Source organism: Protopterus annectens, chromosome 8.part0 (assembly GCF_019279795.1).
Source record: "Protopterus annectens isolate FY-2018-M chromosome 8.part0, PAN1.0, whole genome shotgun sequence".
Taxonomy (NCBI): domain Eukaryota; kingdom Metazoa; phylum Chordata; order Ceratodontiformes; family Protopteridae; genus Protopterus; species Protopterus annectens.
In genome coordinates, this window is record NC_056741.1 from 778,812,610 (window position 1) to 778,840,377 (window position 27,768).

The window sequence follows — 27,768 nt, forward strand, 5'->3', positions numbered from 1 at the left end:
GAATAGCCTTGATGCTTAAGTCAAGGCTATGGGTAAGTCAATATTCTGATCCTGTTCTATGCTTCTTGCACTCCATAATCACCTAACCTAGTTAAGCTTGTAGCAGTATTACTGATTCACTTCAGGGTGGTAAAGCATAGAGGTACGCAATTTCTCTGGCAATTAGAGTTATGGGTCCTAGGATTTCAATAACAAAAGATTTACCAAACCATCTTTAAGTAAAGTGATTCTTCAGCTTGTTCATGCTCTTCTTGAAAGATTGGATCTAGGAAGTAAACCTGACCAGCCTCATCCCCTTGGATTTAGTAATGCTTGCTTTAGCATGCTTGGAATGCCTGCTCTGGGCCTGAAGGTAGTAATTTGCCAAACTGAGATTTCGGTACAGATCAGTAATAATTAATGCATTACCAGGTTTTACGTAGAACCTTTTATCTGAAACATGAATTCGCTGAGGTCAGAGTGGACAGTAAATTCAAGAAAGTCAGTTCCCACTGGAGATGTGCTACATACATTTTTTTAAATTATTCAACATGACTTACCAGAAATAAAAAGCTGTCATCTATAAATTTATGGTAACCAATTCACTGCCGAGATCGGGGAACTGTAGAGACATGGTTTTCCTCTCACCACACTACACCTTACAATATCTGCAAAACTGGGTGCCATAGCTGCCCACACAGCCACTCTACTGGCTTGTTTGAAAAACTATGCATTGAACCTGAAGAAATTGTTGCTAGCCACAAGGAGCATTAAGGTACCAATGGTCTGGATTTCTTCTGGAGTGTGGATGGGGTTCCTGGGAAATCTTGAGGACAAAAATGGACAGTACAGGGTATAGTGACTCAACTCCACCCCAGTGGTCACTACAATACATTCTTCTTGAACATGGAGTCTGCAATCTTTTTTTCCCTTAAAGTTTAGATAATCCAAAATGTCAGACTTGGGAATTTTTATCAAATGATTTGAGTTTATTTTCTAAGAAAATCATAAAAGGCTTTGTAACGGATCTTCTACTAGCTACTACCAGCCTAATGAATGGATCAAAGGAGTTCTTGTGAGCTTGAGGATACCAAAAAGGCTGGAACCTATGGGTGATTTGCACCAAATAAGGTGTGCACTTCCAGGCTCATGCCATCACTGGGCAACTAGATGATCCAGGGTTTCCTTAATTATTTTATAGGATAGTGTAGCTGTGGATGCAACTTATCATAATTATAGGCGTTCATTTATGGCCACGGTTTCTTTTATAGCATTAGTGGTCTTTGCTGCAGGCCAATCCGACAAGCAGTTTGACATTTAGAGCTGAGCACCCTTCCACAATGGCAAAACTGTCTTTCACCATACTTCTGACAATTTCACATACTTGGCACATAGGTGGTATCCACTCCTGTCATCTTTCCCCTCATTAGTCAATGCTTAGCTTAAACAGCAGTCTTCTAGCACCAAAAGATTCCCCAGTGAATGGTCTGTGACAAGGAGAATCTGAGCCCTCCTAAGGAGCCTGACTAAGGAAAGGAGAAAGAGAGGGGAAAAAGGGAGAGGACAGGGGAAGAGGTGGGAACTCATTGCAGCTCTTAAATGTGACAGGGAGTAGAGAGGATGAAAGGAAGAAATCAGGGTTGTGACAGGGGCTACACTCAAGCATCCACTATTATGGTCAGTTACACAACTGTACTATGTTTTTCATGTGGGTCATTGTTGCAGTTATAAATAAGACAAGACTCCCTAAGCTGGACCTTTAAGAAAGGTGGGGGGTAATATTCCATGCCTCATTGAGCAGTGAAGCATGCCCTTCAGAATGGCAGAGGACAACCTAGTCCTTACCTTACAGACTACATCCAACATGTAATGATTTGAGGAGGTGTAGAGAGAGGACCAGGCAGCAGCCTCTAGGATATCCTGGGCACTGACCCCTTTAAAGAAGGCAGTGGTGGTAGTTGTGTCCCTTGCTAAATGGGGACTCATTTACTCCTTTAGAATCCTTGCCATGAATTTGAAATAAAATACTACATTAATTTGTTTTATATATGTAGAGATATTTTGTTTTCTTATTGGCATTCCTTGTTTGTTTTCTGCAAAGGAGACTGACAATTGTTCACATTTGCTGGGTATTTTTCGTTCTGGTCAGGTAATATCTCAATTATCTATGCACATCTAACAAATGGAAAATCCTCTCTTTTTTTTACACTGAGATCTAGAAAAAAGACAAGGAGTTGGACTGTTTGATTAAGGACTACTACTTTTATAACTTTTGGGATGAAATTAAAATCAGTCTACAGGGTCACACTATATTTATGGAACATCAGATGCAGCTCTCTGCACATCAGGGTCTGGAGTTCTGAAACTCTCTTAGTTGAGCCAATAGCAGTAAGCAATGCTATGTATTTTACAGGTCAGACATTTCATGGGTATTCAACTTCTGACTGCATTGCACAGGGAGATCAGGCCCTGACTGTATCCCAGAGGACCCATACTTGACAAGAGGCAGATGACGATGAGAACAAGTGGCCTATAATGCCTCACCGATCCTATGAGAAGGGAAGTCTGGAGAGTTCTATGCTGCAGGTAGTACAATGCTTGCAGAGGAGGTTGCTCATGAGAAGTGAGAATGCACTTCCCAAAGGTAACTACTATAATGATCTCAAGGCTGCCACAAGGAGGTGGGAGTGAGGGCATACTAATGGAGGTAGTATGACAGTACACCAGCATCCTCAACGTCCTCATTTGCCTCGGACATGGGTTGGGCCTAAGAGAGGTGGGTCAAGTAAACAAGAATTAGGAAAGCAGCTGAAGGTCAACTGTGGGGAGGTAAAGGGTAGGGGGAAGAAAAAGAGAAATAGAAATTTCAGGAGTTTTCTAGCATCTGGTACCAAATCAGACAAGGTTAGTTTTTCTAACACGCATTTCAAATCCCAGCTGGGGCTGAGTCTCTTCTGGGAGGCCTGTGGTAGAATCTGCCCTAAAGGAATTGCTTTATTGTTAATCTGGATGCCAGCAGAGCGGATCGAAAAGTAGGCACTCCATAACGACTGAAATAGATAAGCTAGGCCAATGTATAACAGCTAAGATATATATAGCAGAACTATTAGCATATTTATTTGTTTTGAGCACTGAATGTCATTTTGGCATCACAGAAAGAATCCTTTTCATTTAGCTAGGCATTATTCTCTGGTACTTGGTGTAATAGCTTTCATCATAATGTTTAGCATGTCCTAAGAATAAAATTGCCTAAATTATAAGGTCATATTGATGTGTTCAAGGGGACCCCTGCACTGTATCAAAATATTCACATGCTGAGTCATCAGTAAACAATTCTCTATTGCCAGACAGAGCAGGTAGGAGAACCAGTACCATCTTTTTGGCCAGAAATGGGCAATCAAACCTTTCCGGGCCTTTCCTTCTTCAGCTTTTAAACTAATCTTTGAGTGAAACATTGGAATAAAGCATATAGAAACAGACCTGCACAATTCATAGGGAAGGCATTCACTGCACAATTTAATTTGTCTAGTGCTATGAAGCACGATTTCCTTAGATGGCTGTTGAGATCTACCTCTGGAACACCATCTGTTCATGAGGTCTAGTAAGGTCTCCTCATGTGAATCTGCAATACTGCTCTCCTGTACTGGTATTTTTAAGTTTCTTTCAGCAGCACTCTGAACATAGACTAGCCTGTACAGGTGAAAAGAACATGCCCCCCCCCCCGTATATGTACCACCCAGATGTGGCATTAGTTGTGATGGCATTTAGTGTCCCAGATTTCTAGATTGTCTTGACAGCTTTGTGGGCATGGACAACCACCACTTCAATTTATTCTCTATGGGAAAATAAGTTTCTTGCAATTTGGAGCCCAGGGTTAGGGCATCCAATCTGTTTGACATATCTGTGGTCATGGACTGGTTGGGGGTAAGATGCCTAAAGGAAACACCCTTGCTCTTTTGTAGTTTATGCATCCCCCATTTCAGCTGCCTCCTGACACAGAGTAGGACTGGTATGTTACACTCCAGAGACTGCAATTGATGGAGCAGATCTTTCAGGGGATCCCATATGAGTCAGTAAGCTCAGGAACTGCCTGGTTATTAGTACTGACTTTTCTGAAGTTCTGCTGCAGTAGTAGGTACACTTTGTTTGCACTCCAAAGTCAGTCTTTTAAAAATGTTGTTGGAAGGGGAGGAATCTGAAGAGGAATTCATTATCTAAGGGAACATTAAGAATTTAAACCTTTCCATACTCGAACAAGAACATCTCCTGATGAAAATTGCATCCACAGCATTATACTCACATTTTAAGGCATGTTTTCCACCTGTAAAGCAGTCCAGATGTGGTTAAGGATACAAGTATTCAATGTTCATACTGCGCACCAATATACACAACCATCCTGAAGTTGCTGGAGGACATGCTCCTGGGATTTCAAAATGTGGGCCTGGCAAATCAAAGCACTAAAGTTCACAGTTGAAATATATGCTCTTTTCCCAAATCTGGCAAGCAATCTGCTTTCATTATCAGCAGGGTATTTACCCATTTCAGCTCCATTACTTGTAGGTCTAGACCATCAGCACGCCTTCCAAGATAAGGCAATGTTTCAAAGCCATGGTGAAAAGATGCTGAACTCTGGAAGTTAAGCTAGGGGGCTCGGTCTGTGGCAGAAACCCCTAATATTAGACATAAAACCTCAAATCAACTACCATTTTCCTGTCTTAGGTACAGTCTTCCAGCCTATCCAACCATCACTGCCAATTTTCATCACTCTGATAGAAAGCAGAGGATGAAGCTCACATTTTTAAGAACCTGAAACTCATTTGGGACAACACGAAGAACTTGGACAGTGTCAGCTTCATTGACAGCTCTCTATTCTCTCACATACCTCTTGAATAACCTGGAATGGGTCAGAGGTGTAGCTAACAGGCTTTGAAAATCTCTCTCTCATGTGGTTCCTGAAAAATCAATGATGCACTTTTATGTTTATATTGCACAGTTTAATGCTGAAATTTTTTTTTACTGTCTCATCTACTAGTAGGGATAAATGTAAAGCTTCTTCATAAAACTTTGATATCATCCCCAATGAGCTGTTTCCCATAAAGGTTTAAGACCTTGTGTTAGACTCTTCAGGGAGTGGACTTCCAGACTGTTTGCCATTTATTTCTGTTTCATTCTGGCTGCTAATGCTTTGTGCTTGCCAGAATTATGTTGTACTTCCATATTGTTGTGGTGAGGGAGCCACTCACAGTCCCTTTAGGAGATTTCTGCCTGAGGGGCTTCTTCTGTTGCACTTCTTCCAGCTCTATCAAGGTGTTCCCAGAGTTGAAAATGGGTATCTTTGTTCCCTCCAATGCTTTTGCATGCCAAAAGAAAATCTGAGATCCAAAACCTCTGACTTTGCAGGAGAGTGTTTCTTATCTCCTTTGGTAGGTACTGTTGAACTGTAGATCCTTCAAGCTTTTTTAATGTTACTTGTGTTTGGGATGCACTGTTAATCAGCTGTAAAAAAGGACTCTTTCCAACAAGGTTATTCTCAAGGCAACTAGATCCTCCTTGTGTCTTCCCGGTTGAGCCTATAATGGACCTTCTCCCCTAGGCAGTAGAAAGTCATCACTGGTGGCATGAATTCCCCACCTGTCACTGGCCTCCCTATCTGATGTTGTGTTTTACGTTATGGAACAGTCTGCAGTAAATGTTGGTTTCACTCTTAATCCCCTAAACAACTCTTTAGGAGGAGCGACTCCTTTATCTTATTTGATGACTACTTTATCTGCCCTTTTCCTCAGAAAAAATAACATTTAAATATTTTCTCTATACAACCTGCACTTTATCTTTTGTTTTATTTGTTAACTGTAAAGGATCTAAGAAAGTTGCCAGTAAAATTTTGGAAATCAAAACTCTTTTGATATAGAAGTACTACAGGGTAAACAAGGTGTTTCTTAACCATTAAATGGTATAGTAAACCATTTTTGCCTGGATGATTCCATGTCTGCCTTTTGTCTCCAGATATGTCAGTCACAACATTCACCAGCCAATCAGTCTTTTCTCAGATCCCAACAACAATGGATTTCTTTAATTCGTTTTTCGCTCTTTGCCCCTGATATCTGTCAATCAGCAGCCTCCTCCACAGCCAATCATCTCCCTTGTTTTGGAGGGTCCATCATTCAAATAATTATCAGGAATGACTTGAGTTTTTCAGTAGATTCGCCCATCCCTAATGTACATACCTGGGAAGGTATATGAGAATACCATAACAATGGTGGATATCCCTTCACTTCTGCAATGGGCATTCCATCTTGGTAAACCAGCCCCACTCCCCTAGGTATGAGCAGTGAGCTTCCCAGTCTTTGTTAGGAAATTAGTACTGCCCAATGTGCCCCCAAGTGAGAGCAATCCCTTCCTCTCCTTCTGGGAAAGGCAAAAGGGCCATAACCCCTTTACTCATCCCTCTCCCTGTCGGACTTCTCCAGTGTTGTGGGTGCTAGTCAAAACTGGTCACCTGGGATGGAATCAGAAATTCATCCCCTGCACTACGGAGTCAGGCTAAGGGGCTTCATTTAAGTTGAGGGCACAACACCCACAAACCATTTAGTTATGCGCACAGAATGCGACCCTTTTTACACAATAACAAGGTCCCATTTTATTGGTCATTTTTTTGTTTTCTTTTGTTTTTTTCTAAAGCAAAAGTTGGTCTTCTGTTTGCAATGGTCTCCTTTCTTAATACCTGATCCCATTACAAAAGAAAACCTGTTTAATTCAAACAATGATCTGAAAAGTCCCTTATTTTAGTAACAAAAGCTCTCATCCTTTTATAATCTGTGCGTTTTCTTGGATGATCTGCATGTCTCCAATATGTTTTATTTATTTTTTTTCTATTCTACCGTCATTAAGTATTGCCCTGAAGGATATTAGAACTTGACACATAAATTTAAAAATAATTGAGGGTATCTTGTAATTAAAGTTTACTTACATAACAGGAAGGTGAGCCGGATCACTTGAGTCATTTTTCTTTGACAATGATAAAATAAAAAAACGATATGTAGTATAAGGTAAACTGGAAAGAAATTTATAGTACGAGCAGCATAACACAGTTTACAATTCTGAGAATAAGCCAGCTGCAACTAATAAAGCAGACCAAGACCACAACAGTCACAGCCACAATGTAAAGGTTCATTTAAAATGTATATACTATTACGAACTGCATTATAATGTGAGAAATATCTTATACAGCTTTCCCAAAAATGTTGTATGAATAATGTATCAGAGGTGTTGCACAAGTAGCATATCCATTCTAATATAATGTGCTAGAAGAATAACAGAAAGATTGAATGGGATATAGCACAGAGAACGTAAAGCATTTCCTAACTTTCATCTGGTGCTGCACCAAATAGGGTGGAAATGTGCTACACATACTAGAAGGCAGACCCCTACACTCAACCCCCCCCCCAAAAAAAAACATCAGACTATAACAGTGAACAGAGACGTGCTGTGCTCCACAGTGGGGTGGGGGGGTATTATTTCCCAGGTCTGTCACATGTTGAAATGCAAACAGAAGTGATACAGTCACACTGCTGCAAGAATGAAATGAAAATGGCAAAGGTAAAGGTCTGTTCTATGCTAGGAGCATGCTGATGTCCCAGGAATGTGTGCAACCCTTCTGACAGGAAGGGTGAGGGTTCCAGGCTCTAAAAACTGGGCCAGATGTCAGGTCTTCTGCAATACACGCCCTTGTGGTTAACACTATTGTAGCAGTGACAAACAGGATGATCATATTTCTGTTGTATTACACTAAGCAGGAGATTTTATAGTCCGTATAATTGACATATAATTTGAAATCACTTTTTTTAGTGTTTTTCAAAAAAGTACATTGCTGAAACTAACCAGATGCCCACCTAAAATCTCTTACTCGTACTTGGTTTCCTACTTATAACAAATATGGAAATCTTTTGTCCACCATTTTTCAATATGGAGCATGATTAAATTGAGGTAGAGATACCAGTACTTTTAACTACACTGTCATTTATGCGCATTTGTTAGCATCATCCTACAGTGTGAACTGTATGGAAATAGTTGCATTGGAAACCAATTTATTTTGGACGTCAGTTTCCTTTCAACTGAGCTATGTTTGTGGATCTCAAGGGTACACAAGGAAACTGGAAGCCCTGATGTCTTTCTGATTTCTCCCCAACCACAAGTGATTCTCAAAAGATGACCAAGTAGTTGTTGCCATTTTGTAATTAAAAATATCATGATTCCAGATGGGCATCTTACCATCTTCATGCTAGTGTAAGGTACCAGATGTGATGGCAGTTGTCAGGGTTTACACACGTTTTAGTGGAATTTGAGCACAGATCATTTCTTCAAAATGAATGGAACCTAAATGGTTGATTGTGTGTGTTTATTAAAAAAATCTACTTATACCGGGATGCAATTAGAGAAGTCACCTGTATATAATACACGAAGAGTACATGTAAAGATTTCACTCACTCACACAAAGTCTGCAATAAGAATAAATATGATCAGGAAATATACACAAAAGTGTTTATTTAAAATCAACATTGGCAATTACATACAAACTGAAACAGAGAAAAAAATGTCTGAGAAAATGAGTATGTACAACAAGGGCAAGGACAGCTTGAACTGAGATGTTCTATTTAAAAGGTTTCTAATAAGATAAAGAAAATAAATCCAAGGGATGGAACTATAATGCTTACAAGCTGAATCCCCAGGATCACTTAATGACCCAGACATCTCTAAGATGAAGAATCACATCTTAATTTCCTTGAGTCAGTATACTAGAATTGTTTGTTTGCGTCTTTCGGCTTTTCCCGGTTAGGGGTCGCCACAGCGGAACTCCGGTCCGCTAATGACTGGTAGTTGATTTTTACGTGCTGAGTTACCAGCCCTGACGCACAACCTTCAACGAAGGTATGCCCATTCACGCATGTCTTCACGCAGAAGACGCCCTAGCTGAGAATCGAACCGGACAGCATCTTACTATGAGGCAACAACGCTACCGCAGTCAGTATACTAGAATAAAGTATTAAATTTAGCAATGCTTCTATAAAGATGCTTAGGAACAATTGTACTTTACGAGTGTTACAAACTGGCACAGTAATTTCAGATAGTATGTCTTCTTGAAAAATGCTTAAATGTACCATCAGTACTAAAAAGTAATATGCCAATAATACATTTAAATGTCATTCATATATTTTCAGATGTATACACAAGTAAAGGATATTTTACATACAATTTTTTTTCTCCACAGTTTTTTAGTTGATATAGCTTATCTATCCATTTCCAATAATATATGATATACTATGTATGCTTCTTGATATACCAAACCCTGTACCATTTGGTAATTTTGATGCATACTGTGCAACTGATGAACATATTATTACAGCTCAAGGTTCTAACCTCAACAGAGGACTTGATGCTCAGACAATGGCTACACTACCACACTTGTATAATACACATATCTACAGCCATATAAAAGGTTGATTCTAGATGTCTGGATCTAGAAAATAGACCCTGCCTCATATACTATGCTAGTTTTCTAAGGCATAAATGTAATACTAACAATACACTACAAGTATAACAGACTCTATTAATTAGATTACATCCTGCATGGACACTCAACACTCACATAAAAACATCTGAGACACCAGGCCTTTGTGACTTCATCCATGGCTAGGTAACTACATGTAGGAGATGTTTGATCTCACTGGAAACAAACTCTTGATAAAAATCTATCTCAAGTCAAGGAATTACCTCATCTGTGAAATCAATATTCAGTGGCTTTGAAGAAAAACATTTAAATCAGCATCTGACTTCAGGACAATGCCTCTTGAAACAGCAAGCTGAAGTTGAGAAAGTTGACTGAAACAGTCATCTGAACTAAGCATGGTTGACAATATATTTAATACTGTGCCAACTGCATACTTCAAGATAGAAGATCATTGCTGTCCTTGATTATGTCTCATAATGCCAAAGCTAGTCATGTGCTACGTGATAACAGTGATCATTATGACCGCTGCCATCTCTTCCACAAACAGAATTAAAAACTATATGCACTATGGCCTTCTTGACTCTCCTTGTTAGCATCAACTAGTTCCACTTCTCCGCTAGCATCAAGACTGTTGAAAAGAGGGAGGGTGGCCTAATGGTTAAGGCGTTTGCCTTACAAACACAAGGTACAGGGTTTGAGTCTCACAAGGGATAACTGTCTAGGCTTAAAATGGCTTGCAAGGGCAGTTAGCTTAGTACTAATCTATGAAGCTATGAACCTATGAACCTATGAAAGATCTGACATGGCAGGACTGCACATTATTGCTTCAGTACTGGGCACTCCTACACATTAAAACAATGTAATGAGAAATCTGCTGCCAGTATTAGTACACATTATGCAATCTAACCATAAATGGACTCAGAATCATATATGAGGGAAAAGTGAGATACTGAGATGGTTAGAAATACACAGTCAAAATGGAGTACAAATCTCATAGCAAGAGCTGTCAGTTGCATCAGGCAGGAAGGTTGTAAAGTGTTCTGTCTCATCTGCCAGAATGATTCAAAGCCTCCTGAAATTCAACAATCAGAGAGACTAACATTTCAGTTCAGGAAATCTGGGGACAACTTCATATTTTCATGGAATCAGACAGACAGAGAAAAGGCCTTTAGGATAGCCTGGAGTGGAATGCTACAGATGTGTGGATGTGTATGCTATATCAATGGATTAATCTGGAAAAGAAACTTTAGGCACATGGAGAAGCTGCCACTGTTACCTTTCAATGCTGAACAGCATTTCAAAAATGCTGGCTCAGCCTTTTGCTGCTCCATATTAGCCGCTGCATTCTCATGCAGTTGATCATGCTTATTTGTAACAGACACTTTCCAAAATTCTTCACCATCCACAGTAGTTCTGCTTTCAGCAGAGTGGTGTGACATATGGGGATAAAGGAGGGATGGGTATGCTTACCCCGGGGAGGGACGTTCATCTTGGCAATCTCTGAAGGGAAACATAGACAGGGATGAGGGGAGTAAGCCTCAGATGATTCTAGGATGGGTGAAGATGACGAGGAAGGGACAAGAGAGCAAGTCATATAAAAAAAAAAAATCACCCCCACTCATGGAAGAGTTTGCCCGCAAAAAGATACTGCAGTAATACAATAAAGGGAATGCTATGAATATAAAATCAATGCATAAAAAGGAGAGATAAGGTGGCTTAACACTTATTAAACTGAACAATCCCTTTAAAACTGTCAAATAGTACGCACTTCTAGACAATGTCCACTTACAGATCCTTCATGTGGCACCAAATGGCAAAGTTCCTTAAATAAGAATTTGGCATTTGGTGGCCATCTACAAGACAACCAAATAATAACCAACTAAGATATTTTACTGATACATTTTGCACAGAACAGCAGAAACACAAAATTATTGCCAATATAGAACATAATTGTCAATAATGTTGGAAAAAGTTAAGTGTCACTACAGCCCCAGAATCTCCTAAAGATAAACACAGGTATTTTGTTCTAAGCCTTGTAAGAGCAACATCATTTATTCTTTCTTCTTTTAAACTGAAATGAGTTTTGAAATGAGTTTATGAAAAGTAGCAACAAATAAGCAATTCAACTGCTCAGCTACATACTTTGCACTAGTGCTGTTTATCTATGCATTACCATGCTACATAGAACAGTACAACATTCCTTTGTAGACTTCAGTCAGAAACAAAACCACTGAATGTTTTAACCATCTACTTTAGCAAAAATCAGTAAACAGAAGACTATGTCTTTGTTAAGCAAAAATTCTTCTAAGCATTAGCAAAACCAAATTTCAGAACAGGAAAAAAAAACGGAACTACAAAGCATTATTTCAAACTTCTTACTACAAATGTACCTGTGGTTCATTACAGCTCATCAGTTTAGCATAGCTAACATTCTGCACCCAGAACCATGTTATAAAAATATATATCAATTGAGTCAAATGTTGCGTAAACTGCCAAATACTACTTTCTGAAAAAGATCTGTTAAGAGATGGTCTAGTCCTTAGATTCCCAATGAATTAAAGACCATATACCTTTTTTCCTGAGAAACACCATCTTCATTATACCTATGTGCAACCAAGGAATGCAAAATTCCCACCCAATTCAGTTTTTGTGGATTAGGGTAAATACAGGAAACTAAAAAAACAAAACTCAACTCCAAAACCACTTTAAGAAGAAAAGAGAAAAAAAAGACAGACATTTGTCTTCAAATTAATCTCACCTTAAGGAAGACCATACAGAACACCAGTAGGAAATGTGTCTTGAGCTCCAAAAATTCTTCTGTCTGAAATAATGCCCACCAGAAATACATTTTTTGAAGCAAAGCACTCAGGATCCAGAAAAGGATGCTGGTTAAGACACAAAAACAACAAGGCATTGCAAAACACTAAATGTCCCAAACATAAAACGGATGGGGATGCAGAGGTATGTGATCTTCTTCAGGAAATGATTGTCTAATATATGCAAAGCAACATGGACATCTCCTAAGGCTATATGAGAAGCAAAAATGGATACAAAATCCAAGTTAATAAAGGAAAATTCCAAACACAAAGTCTGGAGATGGCACAGGTAAGCAAGCCTTGACCTTACAAAATTGCAACATCCATCTTTAGAATGCAAACCTGTAACTGCTACTCAGAAGACAAAGTATATCCTATTATTTATTTGTTTTATTCACTGGGAAGGTCCACCTGGGTATGACCCATTTTCAGTGAAGTCCCACAGACGAAAGAGCTACACATACACGTTTCAACAGAAACAATACATTTCAAATGATGCATTAATACCTAAATTTCTATAAGTGAGCACTTTTTGAAACAGTCAGTGAAAGACCCTCATCAGTGTTGTAAACTACACGAACCTGTATTTCAAATGTTGCATGTGTGACGCTATTAACACTCCTACCAATAAAACACTTGCATAAGAATATTACCAAATATAAGTAAAATAGAGACTGAAAATCAGCTGGAAAAATACATACACCCAAGCATAACATCAGATTTCCAGGTTGTCCTGCAAAGGTTGGGAGAGGTTTATCCTTATCACAGTTGTGAGACAAGATATTCCAAGTCCCACAGATGGGGAAAAACAAACCTCAATGTGAACATTTAAAATTATGAAATCTACAGTAACAGTATAAAATTGTCTCCCCACTACAGCCAATGTTGCTGCATCTCACAGCAAGGGAATATTCTGAGGTACTACAGCCCAGGACTTATTGTATATATTCTTATATTCATAGTAACAGTTTCACAGTTTCAAGGATTGCAATTATGGTTCTTAGAACTACAACTGGGAGTAACACTTAAAGCACTTGCTTTGTGAATCCATCCACAAGTTTACATGGTGGGAATATGGTTATCTTTGCAACTACCAGGGTTCTGTACCATTATTTGGCATCAATAATCGTTAAATGAGAATACACAATAAAGCCTGACAGGACGGGTCTGAGTAGCCACAGGCCAGTCTTCCATATGAGCAGGGAGAACGTTAGTATACAAATCCTGTGACTACCCTCAAGTGAGGCAACAGAAGTTTGCAAGCTGCCACAAAGCTGCAGCATATGTGACAAAGAAGGCTGGTTCAACATACTCCTACAAGATTATTTTATGGGTCTCGTGATTTGAAGGAGTAATCTGAAAGCATAATGTGTTGAATGGATCAATGGTAAGGGTGATCCCAAGGAGTAGTGACCATGGAATTATATCACCTGCACGGGCAAAACCAGGACTGATCCCTCACTGTATTTGTGTGCATATTTGTGTATGCAGGTTCCTTATCCAAAAAAGTGATGACAAATTGTGACTAAATGCAGTTCCAGCAAATGCTTTTGTTAAAGTCTCTGTCTGACACTTTCAGTTTCCAGTAAATGACATGTATCTTTACCAATTAACTCTATAAGAGACTATCATGCAAAAACAAACTGGGATTCACCCTGGTGATAATATGCATGACATCTAACATCTGAAGGAGCTATGCTAGGTAATCCCTGTAGCTCATCTTGCTGAGTACAAAGATCTTTGTATCATCTCCTTTTTTGAGTCCTTAAGAACTTTGCTAGTAATGGCAGTGATGAACTTATGTAATTGGATATCACAGCAGCAGCACAGAAGTTTGCATTCATCATCAACTGCTGAACAATGGAGCCCTGTCTAGGATGAATCTCACTTTAGAAATGTTGGTCAGTGCTGCCTACTGCATCATGGCTGCATGGTGGGGCTGGTGAATCTTGGACAGTGTCTGTCTCTTTTTTTTTTTTTTTTTTTAAACATTCTGGTCTCTTACACTGGGTAACCAGTCCCAAATGAAATCACTGATCACCAATTCTAAAACCCTCCTCTAATAAGGTAAGGGATTGAACTGCAGTCTAGCAACCTTTACATACAGTTAAACTACTCTTGTAACTTTTTTACATGAATGGTAGGGAGACATGGAAAGGCACCATATGAAATGGTGAAAAGAAGATTCTAGCAAAACTGTCTCCCATTTCCCTCTGTTTACTACATATTTTACTTATGAATACATAAACTACTAAACAAAACAAAAAACTAGGCTAAGAGGACATCTTTCTCTCAGCTCCCTTCTCATTTTGACCTTATTCCCTAGCTATCCATTTAGTAAATGAACAACCACTGAATGCCACAAACACTTATTTTTAAGAAAGCACTGAATGCCATATACATTTTTCACTCTCACAAAACTACATGCTTCCATAACATACACATTTGTTCTTAACTAACCCTATCAAATGCATGTTTGGTATCGCAGTCAATTAACATATCCCTACACTTCCTACAATATTAGCCCCTACTTCCTTTAAAATCATTAGTTTGTTAAGGTTTCTCCCCCACTGCCTACCCCATAAACTGCATGATGTTTGCCAGTATTTTATAATCTTTTGTCAGTATTTTATGATCTGTATTAAGGCAAGAGGCCTCAAACTTCTGATGTCCTCTCTTTCCTTCCTTTCCCAGAATTACAATTTAGCCTCCTCTGGTACCCTAGAGAGCTGCTTATTCTTCCCATCATACCCAGCATAGCATCCCATTTTAGCCCATAGGGGAAACTATTTTCCAGAAAAGTTTAGTTGATCGTATAGCCTTATTACTAAAACAAACGTATTACTAAAACATAGGAAGGTGACTATCATTCGCTAAAGGTTAGGACTTTTCATTTATGTTCCTACTGTCTAGGTTTCTTTTGCATGACATGCATGCAGTGCATGAAACTGACTGCTCAGACAGCATGTCTACATCTTCAATGTAATCTTCTGTTTTTAAACTACTTTATTAAATTATCACTTAATACATAGGCACACGTACATTAACAGAAAAAAACACATTCAAATTTACTATACTCATTCATACATTACAGCATTACATAAATTACTTAATTCTTGCATTCCCTTAAACCTGATCCCTCTTCCTGATTATTATTATGCATGCCCTATTACCATAAATTGCATCCATTTCCTTGTAATTTGCATGTTCCTTTTCCCAAAGATTTCAGTTACACTTGGTTTAGATTTTGGTTTCTATTTTTAGTACTGCTTTTTTGGCATTAAATAGCATTAAACTTAGTAAGGCCTTAGTATGTATAGGCAATTTAGATCCTGTGTCCCCAGCTCAAAAGAATCATTTCCTTAGTTACAGCCATTTGCCCCCTCCCCCCATTTCTGACAGAATACATTGCAAGTAATTTTTTAAATCTGCCAACTTGTTAAACTTTCAAAAACATGTCCTCATTTAGCTACCTCTCTTTTCCATCGCACCTCTAGTATTTGCTATTTAACAGAGGAAAAAAGTCTGCTTAGGGTATAAAAATACCCATGCAAACACTTTCAAGCAAAAATCCTAGACTTTCTGGATTTGTCACATATGTGTGAACCATACAGATGTCCTCCCATTGTTCTCTAAACTACCTTTCCAAAAGAAGAAAACCAGCAAGAAAAGTGGAAAAATAAACCGTAAAGAAAAAAACCTTGGTTTGAGACCTTCACATGTGTGAGTTAAAAAAATGCAGCGTAGTCATAAAATCCAAGAAAATTTATTGTAATCCACTCCATCAAGTGTACCTGACGGAGTGGATTACAATACATTTTCTTGGATTTTATGACTATGTTACATTTTTTGAACTCACACGTGTGAAAGTCTCAAACTGAGTTTTTTTCTTTAAATTACCTTTCCAGTCTCTCTTCAAATTTTTTTCTAATCTCTCATTAATTCTTACAGTTATCATGCAACATTTTATACGTCTACTAACTATCCCTTTTGAACAGCAGCTTCTGTTCTAGGCTGGACTAAAAACTCTACTAGTGCTGGTCTTTCACTTAGCAATCTCTACCCCTTTCTCTTTGCCTATACTCCGATATCAATCCTTGTAGAGAAAGTAGTCTCTAACCTGGTGTACAAACTATTGTTTTGCCTCATCCCACTCTGTTAACTTACTCTCTCTAGTCTTGTTCCCAAATTCCTTTGCCAGTTTTTTTCCAGTATATTCCAGCCCCTCTTCCCTGTTTTCTATACCCTGCTTACAGTCATCCCTACTGGTAAAATCTCCATTCCTGTACTGGCTTAGTTCTTAGAATACTTTCAGCATTTTTACGAATACAATATTCTGTACAGCTGATCTTAATCCCTTTAAAGATCTGCATCTAAAATACTACTCTCCTTATTTTTCAATCCCCCCCATTTCATCTTCATACTGTTCCACTTTGATTTATAACCTTCTGCTTCCATTGTGTATGAACTTTAACTGCAGAGCTCTAAATTATCCATTCAAATCAGGTAATTCTAAACCACTTAGGGATAGGATCAACTTAACCTACTTAACTTCTGCCCTTTTCTCTTCTTTTCCCAAATAAATGCCTTCAACTTGTTATTAGTTATTGTCCACAACTTCTCCTTTGGCTATATGAAAATAGGTCTAAAGGGTCTTTACTGTCTTTTGGTATTATAGCCCCCACAGCTTTTTATCAATATGCTGGTGCTTCTTCTCTTTTTAAGATGCTGTTAAACAAAACCTCCCAGAGATAAATCACTTTTTTTCCTAACTTCTAAACTTCTGCAGGAATACACAGTCTTTTCCAGGAAACATTTCTGTTGACTGATTATACATCACTGTTTTTATCTCATCGCTTCTCTTTCCATCTTAGCGATTATTTGGGGAGCCTCATCTTTCTTTAACATTGGCATAATTACATCTTAACATAAATATTTCCATTTGTGCCTTTTTCTTGGCTTACACATTTATCTGCTTTACACACATTTAAGTTAGAATTTTCAAAATATCTACAATATCTCTATAGGATTTCTGGTTACTTTTTCTTGACACAAGCTCCCCTAAGTTTAGGGACAACCCTTTCTACTTTTTGTTGCCCAAGTCCCGTTTTTCTGGTAGGGACAGTAACTTCTCTAAGCTCATGCATACTATCTGAATACTCCCTTATTTTCCTTTTAACACTCTGAAGTCCTTCCTCAATGCAATCTTATACCATTCTGTATTAATCCAGTTTATCAATTTTGTGCACCCAAGTTTAGCCTTCTGATCTCTGTCAGATGGCCCACCTACAATAGACAACCCCACTGCCTCTCCCAAAATATGAGAGCTGGCTACAGCCCACTTGAGCCTATGTCTCCTGACTGGTTTCTCAGACGCTGGTCCAGTATTTGTGCCATGGTCACCTGTATCATGATCAGAACTACAAGCTATACACCAAAGGAGATGGTAAACTGATCATGCAAAGATCCTGCTCCAGGTAGTTACGTATAGTGTTAATGTCCTTATATTATCATTCTTTGTATTCTCAAGATCATAGCCTAAGACAGAACTCAGTACTGGTAGAAAGAGGCTCGACATTAAAAGGCATGATCATTTACCATTGTCTTAAACAATAGCCTACAATAAATAAACAAATGAAAATGCAGCACTTTATTCATGTTGGAATAGCTTTAACCTCAATAGGTCCTCCAGAAATATTCTTGGAAATCAGCAGATGCATCTGAGCGAAGAGAGACTTAAAGATTCTGTAAGAGAAAAAGAATGTCCTCATTTCCAGAATATTTATGTGCAGGAAGGCCTCTGTCTGTGACTATGTCCCTTGGACTGTCTACCTCTGATAATGTCCCTAGCCTTAAAATACAAGTGCCTGTGGTGCTTGTCACAGAAGGGAAAAGGGTTTATAGGGGACAGACCAGAGACAGAATAGACTATCCAACATCTGATACGAACCCTGCACTTCCAGGAAATTCTGGTCTGAAAGTCAATGGAATCTAGGAACTGGTTCATTCCATCAATCATTGAATGTTTAATACAGCACCCTCAAATGAAACCAGGTATTCTGAACCATATACTGCCATAAGCTAATATACTGATAGACAGTGGTTGAGATGGTTTAACTCTGCAGGATTTGAGCTGCCACGGTCTAAATAGAAAGTATCTTATCAGAACCATATACTGCATAAGCTAAAGTTCTGATAGACAGTGGTTGAAATGGTTTAACTCTGCAGGATCTTAGCTGCCAAGGTCTAAATAGAAAGTATCTTATCAGAAGGAACTGATGCTTGACAGCCAGTGTTGTCCAAACTGCACCCAGTGAATGTGATGGATGTTACCTCAAGATGTTCATTGTTATTTGTAAAGACTGGCAAAGTTAGACAAGATAATTCTTCAAGGCTACAAGACTGTCCATCATTGGGTTCACCAGGAAACAGTCATCAGGGCAAGGAAAAAATCCTGGGCCTTTGCAGTCTTATACACACTGCCATCATAGATATCTCTTTGACATGCTGAGGTGAGGTCAAATGGTAATACCTGAAACTGAAAATGACTGGCTCCTATGTGGAAGACAGGGAACCTCCTTGAATACTTTACTATTTTTATACATACATATGTCTTGGAAGTCCAAAGAGCACTTTGCACATCCAGTCATCTTTAGACAATCAAAGAAGGAATAACTGTACTGAGAAATGTGAAAAGGCTCCTCTGGAACATACTGATTTAGGTTGCTAATGTCTAGAATGGGTATGATTGTCCTTTGTTTTCTTTGAAAATAAAAACAACTTTGAGTAAAAGCCTAATACTTGTTGGACTTGTGGGACCTCCTGCTGCTCTAATGGAAGGGAGACCCTCCCCTGTGTTGTTCATAATGCAAAGCAGAAGGGATGGGACTTATGGAGATCAAGACCAAATTGGGTCTGAAATCAACAGCAAATAAAGAAGAGGGAATCAATGTCCTGCCAACACCACCTAATTTGGTACTATATACTGACATGTATTACATAACCTCAGACACTTTCATTACTCCTCACATACAAACATACAATGCCACATATGCTCTCTTTCTCCTCACCCTCCTTCTTCAGATCATCCCAGAATAAAAACAAAATCCTAAAGAATACTTTCACAACATAAATCTCAGAAAGTATGCAACTTTAACTCAACCATATATCTCATTTCCTTCAAATTCTCCAGACTCCATCGCTTACCGATAAAAATACTTGCCAAATATTGCCCCATCAACTTCCCTCACATTTCACCCTAATTTAATAATACCTATACCTCCCCACAACCATAAAAAATAAAATGCCTCCGATGTTACATAAAACATACCCCTTTGATAAGCTTATTCTAATAGTGCAGCTTTACTGAACCTACCAGACCCTTAACCCACTACACTTACCCACCACACTTGTACTCTCACAGTTACAAGCTACCGGACTGTATCTTTGATCAACACAGGCAGCTTACTCAAAACACAGGCAGCTTACTCAAAAAACTAGAGCAAATGGAAGAATTTCTCACCAACAACCCACACATAATTACAATCACCGAATCATGGGCTAAAGTATCTACAATGGATCTGAGCTATAACTTCTAAAACTGCAAATACCTGTTTTACCTTGGACTGGATACAAAGGTTGGATGAGGTACACTCACACTACTCAAACCCAATATAAAAGCAATCCTTTTATGTCAAACTACCTCAACTAATGACCATGACCCCTCTGGCTTGCCCAGGAAATATGGCAACACTACTGGTACTAGTCATTGCCTACTTTCCAGCAACAGGCAACACATCCAAATTCAAGGGTAAAATATATCAATCCATTCAACCCATTTATAAAATTAAAGAAGTTATAATCTTTGTTGATTTTAATCTGAATGCCCTTGGTCCAATCAGTACAGATGTACCAGATCTCTTCACTTCCCATGGTCTAAATGTTCTACACCCAACTTTACTTCAAGAAACCACTCCCTCCAAGTTCTCTTCATCACAAACAAACCCATTAAATTATCAAACATAAAAGTCCATCCACCAACTGATAGTGAACTCTGCCCCATCACTTTCTCCATGACTCGCATCAAGAAACACCCCCACTTACCACCTTTAGGCCTAAAATTTAGAAAAACATCTTCACCTTACAAGAACTTGCCATCCATCACCCCATAGGATGACCCAAACACCATAGTATCAAAACTATCCAGTAAACAAACCAATATTTCCTCAAATTCAATACACTGCTGAATGCAACAAGAACTGGCTATCCTCAGAACTAATTTCTCTCAAAAATTGAGAGATGCAACAGGGTCCCAATGGAAGCAAAATCTCATCATTAAAAACCATCAGAAATCCATCCAGCTCAGAAATCTAGCTACCAGAAGGCACAGAGATGGTTCGCTACAAACACTCCCTTAAAACAACCAGAAACATTTATGGAAGCTTGTCTACCACATATCAGGGTAATATCAAATTACCTTCTCAATCACCACAAACACAAGTCCTCTACAGCCTCAAAACTTTGCCAAAGAATTCTCAATTCTCCCTCACAACCATTCCCCCCATAAGTCCCAGAAACCTTTACTATACTCAGGAATCCCCCCATCCTATATACCCTCATTCTACTAAAAAAAACGTTCTGCCAGAGACATTCTTAAAACATTTGATCAAATCCCCTCAGACAAAGACCCCTCCCCAGAGGTAGACTGAATTTTACTTTGGTTCATGCTTCTTTTTAAAGCGCATACAGTACTCCTCAGTCCACCTCTACAACATATATCTCTCCATGGTCATCTACAGGTCAGGTGCCCCTGATTCCACCACAAAAAGAGAGAGAGATGGAGCAGGACCTGGATGCATTCCCACACTGTCTCATTCTTAAACTCATACTTAACACCAAATAAATAAAACCCCTGATCTTCAGAACCAGATAAAAACTCTAATTAGTCCAATAAGACAGTGACAATTAAAATGCCAAAAGGTTGTTACTGTAAATAAAACAAGAGAGATGATGAAAAAAAATAAAAAAAGCCCTAGATACTAAAGGGGTGAGAGTTAAAAGCAATGACAGCGGCAAAAGAGGAGTTTAACATATAAATCACATGGGGCAGGGGCTGTTAATGACAGTTTAAGGGAAAGCATGAGAAACAAAACAGAAAAAAATATTAATTTATTTATTTATTCATTCTTTGTTGACCAGACTAATCCCACTAGGCTATTAGTCTCTTTTCTGAGGGGAGACATGAGGTTGTATTTATACTACTAGTGGAAATTTGGCCAGTGCATAAGTGAACTTCCTATACTCTTTCTTGTTACTGTGACAGGCTGTAGGGTAGGAGTCAAGTGCTTCTAAGAGACATGACATTCTACTAGCTGTTTTGGAAAATGGTGGTTTACCAGATGAAAAACTACTGGCAATGAAATTGAACCTACAGTAGCTGAGTTGCTGCTCAGAGCCGCATCCAACAAAAGGTGACCTAGGCAGTTGACTAGGTTCTGGTGCTATCTGTGGGACCTGGCCACACAATAAATTAAAAACAAAATCCAACTGAAAACTCCTACTGCTTCTACCATTATAAATTACAAAATATATTAAATTAAGAAACACACTCCTGCTACTCAATACACTAAATAAAACTCCTGCTGCACTGTACAGTTAATTACATACAATCCTTTCAGCCACTGAAAAAGAACTGCATGCACATGCAACCATCGTACAAATTGTAGATTTTGATCAAGAGGAATTAATCTCATTGCTTTTGAATGGGGATATTGGGTAAAGCACTACTACTGGAGCTGAGTGGATGTTTTTTGATGCTTCCAAAGTGAAATAAAGCCAAGAGTGCCTGTGTGCTTCTGAATGGGTTAGACAATAGGGAATTATTATGAAAAAGTGCATGTGTGTGTGTTAATGCTACCATCAGAGGGGCACTGTCTATTTAATTGACTTGGTGAGACCCAAACCCTGTAACTTAGCTACAAAAGGCAAGATCTCTAGTTTTCCACACCAACTTCCAGACCTCCACTAACTTTTTTTCCCTTTGGTAGACCATATGAGTCATTAGCGTTTCACAGTTTCAATGGTTAAGTTACATGTTGATGCAAAACCTGTTATTCTGTTAACTTTTTAAGTAATTTAGAGTAGTCTGCTGTTATCTGTCTCCAGTTTTGCAGAACATCTGTATTTTTGCCTCCTATTTATGCCCTATTCTTGAGCAAGGCACTTAACCAGACAGTGCTTTGGAGCAACTAGAAATCTGAAATAAGCTCCTCAATGGTCGGCTGCTGGTACGCTAGTAACTACTAATAAAGTACAGTACTTATGATGTAAAGGAAGGAAACTGATTGTAGTCAACAGGAGCATCATCAGATGAACCACGTTCTTTGTATGTGATCTGCAGTTTCCTTGTTCTGTTGAATATTGACAGCATGTTTATTAATTAGCTGTGAATAAATTTGACAGCATAAAATCTATGAATATGAATGCATTTTTAGTTTGTTTTGTGCAAGCACACAGGTGTGAAATGCAGTGTGTTTGGGCTATAACAGTTTGTCTAGCAGTTACTGCAGATGAGTAAAGTTATGAGCTGCTAAAGAGCCGGGTCCTGTAGTACACGGTTTGATTTCCTCAGTCTTCATTTGTCTTTTATGCAACTCTGCCAAGTTACTTTACTAGTTCTAATAGACTGGTCCTGAAAAGGGACTTTTGTGTCCAGTTAGCTGTCCCAAGCTGTTAGCAAATATGTTGAACATTTACTTCTTGAATTCCTGTACCCTTCTCATAGACACTAATTAGTACTTCACTGTATGCTCGCTATTCGACTATGAATCCCAGCATGCCTGTTGCAGTTTAAAAAGGTTGCTAGATGCATTGTCACGATATACGACTTTCAAGGAAAGAGACGTTTACTGTTTCTCATGCTAAGACTGTTTTCATTGTGTTTTGTTTAGAAAATGACTGTCAAGTGTTTTCCTGTAAAATTTGAAATAAAAGTTTTAAATGAAATCCAAATCTATGTGTTAGTGAGCAGAGTTTATAACTGGCAAGAGACAGCAAAGTAATGCTATACTGGTATGACTTGTGGGGGCCTAAGTCATTACCCTGCCGTGAGCCCTATTTGTCCACAGTGTGACTCTATAGACTCTGGAGGTATATACTGCAACAATACAGTATTATTAGCCATTCAGCTAGGTCAAACTTGTACTGAGTGATGTCAGCAGCTGTTCTTGATGACAGAAAAAAACATAGGGAAGTTAAAAATGAAATGAAAATATTCTGCAAGTATGAAAGCCCCACTCCCCCAATAATCAGTATGTTGTATGCAGTAATATTTCTGATTTTCGTATGACTTCTGGATTGTTGAACAGAAGGTGCTGTAGCATTTATATTGTCTTTAACTGTTTTGTTTTATTCATTGCAATAAATGTTTTAATTAATTAATAGGTCTGGATTGTGTAATATAATTTAAATAAATGTCATAAACAAGCTATACAATAGAAAGTACAGTTTTGTACCTACCATAAATGTAGATGTCCGAACAGGATAGCATCTGCAGTCATAACAAATGGGTTGTCCTGTCGTCAGGCAGCCCTTGATTCCAAAGTCTGGGTCCGCTTGATGTCGCACTTCACCAGACGTCATCTCTGCTGGTCTAAAGGCATCAGCCGACGCCATTTTCCTCAGTGTTTCTTGCCCCAGATGCCAGTTGCCCTCTTGGTAAGCTATATTTTGGATAAATGCCAATGTTTCCAAAAAGTAGAAGGCAAACACAAAAATAACAATGTATGTACATATATACAAACAAATACACCATAAGAGACTCCCCAGCTAGCTATTAGGAGGGTAAATACCTAGGAGTACCACAGAGGGAAGGAGGGTGGGTAATCCTGACTGCAGATGCTATCCTGTTCGACATCTACATTTATGGTAGGTACAAAACTGTACTATGTCCTTCAAGGATGCATCTGCAGTCATAACAAATGGGTAGAATACCATAGCCAAACTAAGGGAGGAGGAAGAAGAATTATGGTGTAGTTAGGATCCCTTGCAGTACAGCAGTGGCAAACCCTGCTCGATCTAGAGTACAGAGGTAAATTATAATGCTTGGCAAATGTATGCACGGAGGTCCAAGTAGAATGTCCTTGGTAGCCACTCCTCAAGAAAGCTGTGGTAGTGGCTGTAGCCCTTGTAGAATGAGGTCTTATGTTCTGTGGAATTGGTTTTCCGTGGTAGGAGTAACAGAATCTTATGCAATTTCCTATCCATTTGGAGATTGTCTGTTTGGAAATTGCTTTTCCTTCCCTTCCTGTTGCATAGGCTACTAAAAGCTGGTCAGTCTTTCTGTGAGCTGTGGTTCTGTCCAGGTAGTAGCGTAACTGTCTATGTACATCCAAGGTATGCAGCAGTCTTTCCCCCTGTTCTGTGGATTGGGAAAGAAGGTAGGTAGGTGGATTGCCTGGTTTAAAGACACTCTGGATACCACCTTAGGCATAAATGTAGGATTAGTTCTCATGGACACCCTATCTTGATGGAAGATTAGGAAGGGTTGTACTGCCATTAAGGCCTGTAGTTCCGAAACCCTCCTTGCTGAAGTAATTGCCAGTAGGAAAGCAGTTTTCCATGATAAGTGTTGAAGATCTGCTGTTGCTGCTGGTTCAAATGGAGGGAGTGTCAGTTTTTCTAGCACAAAGTTCAAGTCCCATGCTGGTAATGGTGGTTTCCTAGGAGGTTTTACATTCTTGATCCCTCTGAGGAATTGCCTGAGTAGACGATGCGAAAAGACAGGTGGATCGAAGCTGTATTCTGCTGAAATAGCTGATGCATGTATCTTGATGGAGGAATAGGACAGGCCTGTATGTAGAAGCTCTGCCAAGTACTCCAGGATGTTAGCAATATCTATGTTACAAATCTTTTCCTCTTTCAGTACTCCAAATGACAAATCTTTCCATTTTCCTGCATAGTTCCTTCTTGTTGAAGGTCTGGCTTCAAGGATAATGTCTTTAACTCTTTGGGATAGGTCTGGGTTAGTTGCTGCTATGTGATGTTCCAGGCAGTCAGTTGCAAGGTTTTAGGTTTGGGTGCATGATGTTGTAGTTGTTCTGAGTTAACATCAAAGGCATCAGGGGTATTGACCACATTCTCCCCTGAGACATGCTCCTCAGCAATGGATACCAGTGTTGTCTTGGCCAATTCGAGCTATCAGGATTATCCTTGGGCTCCTCTTTGATTTTCAGTAGTACCTTGTGCATCAAAGGAAGAGGTGGAAATGCATATGCCGTTCCAACTGAAGGATAGAGAGTCCACCTTCCATGCAAGTGGGTGGTATGTACTTGTGGAAAATTTTATGATCTGGTGATTGAGTGGGGATGCCAATAGGTCTATTTCTGGCAATCCCCATTTATTTGTGATGGCCTTGAAGATGTCCGGGTAGCATCCATTCGTGAGCATCCGAGGTGGTTCTGCTTAACATGTCTGCTACAGAAATATTGCCTGTAACTGGATGTTGTAGCTCAGAGCCATATTCCAAAGGTCCAGAGTCATTCTGCATAGGGGGTATGAATGAGTGCCTCCCTGTTTGTTGATGTACCACATGACTGTGGTGTTGTCTGTCCTTATCAGTAAATGGCCTTCTTTGAGGAATGGTCTGAATTTCTGGATTGCTAGTTTTACTGCCAGCATTTCTTTTGGTTTATGTGCAGGTGCAGCTGGTCTGGAGTCCACAATCCTTGTATGCATTTGTCCAACATGTGCCCCCAGCCTAGGTCTGAGGCTGATGGTTTGGCTTGCTTGAAAGTTGTGGAAGGGCAAGCCTGGGTTTGACTGGCATGCTTCAGCCCACCATAGGAACTCCTGTTTCAGGCATGGGATTAGTGGGATTTCGGTTTCTAAGCTGTGCCTGTGTTGAGACCATAAATTTTTAGGTACCACTGTAGCTTTCTCATGCACTGGCATGTGGGACCAAGATTATGCATGATGCCATGAAGCCCAAGGCCTGCAGTACTTTTCTTGCTGTTAGTTTGTTCTGCTTTGTTAATGCCAAGAAGTAAAGAGGGAGTTGTTTTGTTTTTCTGCAGTTAGGAATGCCATTTGTTTTGCTGTGTCCAATTCCGCACCAAGAATGTTCTTGTTTGGGATGGTATCAGTCTTGACTTTTGTAAATTGACTATGTATCCCAGGGCTTGTAGTAAGCAAATGACTTTTTGTAAATCTGTTGTCAGCTTGCTTTTGTTGTCCGCTTGTAACAGGCAGTCCAGGTATGGATAAATTTGGATTCCCTGTAGCCTGCAGTGAGCGACACTGATGCCAGGCATTTTGTAAATACTCTGGGTGCAGTAGATAAGCCAAAGGGCAATGCTGAGAATTGATAATGCTCTGATCCTGCAAGAAATCTGAGGTATCTTCTGCAATTTGGTCGTATGGGGACGTGCAGGTATGCCTCCTTGAGATCTAGAGTTACCAGCCAACACTCCTTGCCCAGCATGGGAAGAAGTTGCTGTAGGGTCAGCATTTTGAATTTTGGGACAATGATGTATGTGTTTAAGACGGACAGGTCGAGAATAGGTCTCCAACTTTTCTCCTTTCTTGGTACTAGGAAGAGTCTGGAGTAGAATCCTTTGCCCTGTTCTGTTATTGGTACTCTTTCCACAGCTCTTATCTTTGTTAATTGGCTATCTGCTTTAGAGCTTCTGTTTTTGATTTGGAGGTAGGTTTGGCATTCCTCTTTTACTGGTAAAGTGTGGAAGTGGAACCTGTAACCTTGGTCTATGGTTTGCAAAATCCACTTGTCTTTTGTGATATAGTGCCAATTTTTCGAAAATGAGGCTAACTTTCCGCCTAAAGGTGCTGTTATTTGCTCCCTGGTAGGCGGTGTCAGAGCCAAGTCACTGTGATTGTCCTGTTGCAGTGGCAGTGGTTGTGTCTGTGCCTCGTTATTGCCTTGCCACTGTCGTCCTCTGTAGGCACCTCCTCTGGATTGATTTCTGCCTCTAGAGCGCCTATTCCTGCCTCTTTGAGATTTTGAGGAGTCTGGAAAGGACCAATTTTGGCAGGCCAGTTCCTGCTAAACCTTGGGGCTGAACCTGTAAGAAATCCTTAACTGTTTGTACAGATTTTGCCTTCTCTTCCATTTTCTTCATTACTTGCTGAGCAGGTGTACCAAATAGACTGGCCTTATCCATAGGAGCATCTAACAGCTTTGCTTTAACATGATCCGGCAAGACCTGTTCTTTCAACCATGCATGCCTTCTTATCACTGTGCCAGTCATGGCTGATCTAAATGAAGCCTCCAGTGCATCATAGCCACATTTTAAAGAATGGTTACTAACCTGCTGAATGTTATTCACCATTTCTAAAACATATTTCTTATCTAAGGGGTCATCAGTGGACAGCTTCTTAGTTAACTGATCAAGCATAAACTCTTGGTATTGGATCATATGAAACTGAAAGTTTAAAGCTCTAGCTGAGAGAGTA

The 27,768-nt window shown here is 39.4% G+C and overlaps 1 protein-coding gene across 2 annotated transcripts in view; it reads right to left on the reverse strand.

Moving 5' to 3' along the window:
- DENND1B (DENN domain containing 1B) overlaps nt 1-27,768 on the reverse strand; it is a 3,525,330-nt gene that overhangs the window by 2,294,062 nt on the left and 1,203,500 nt on the right. The window lies entirely within an intron of this gene.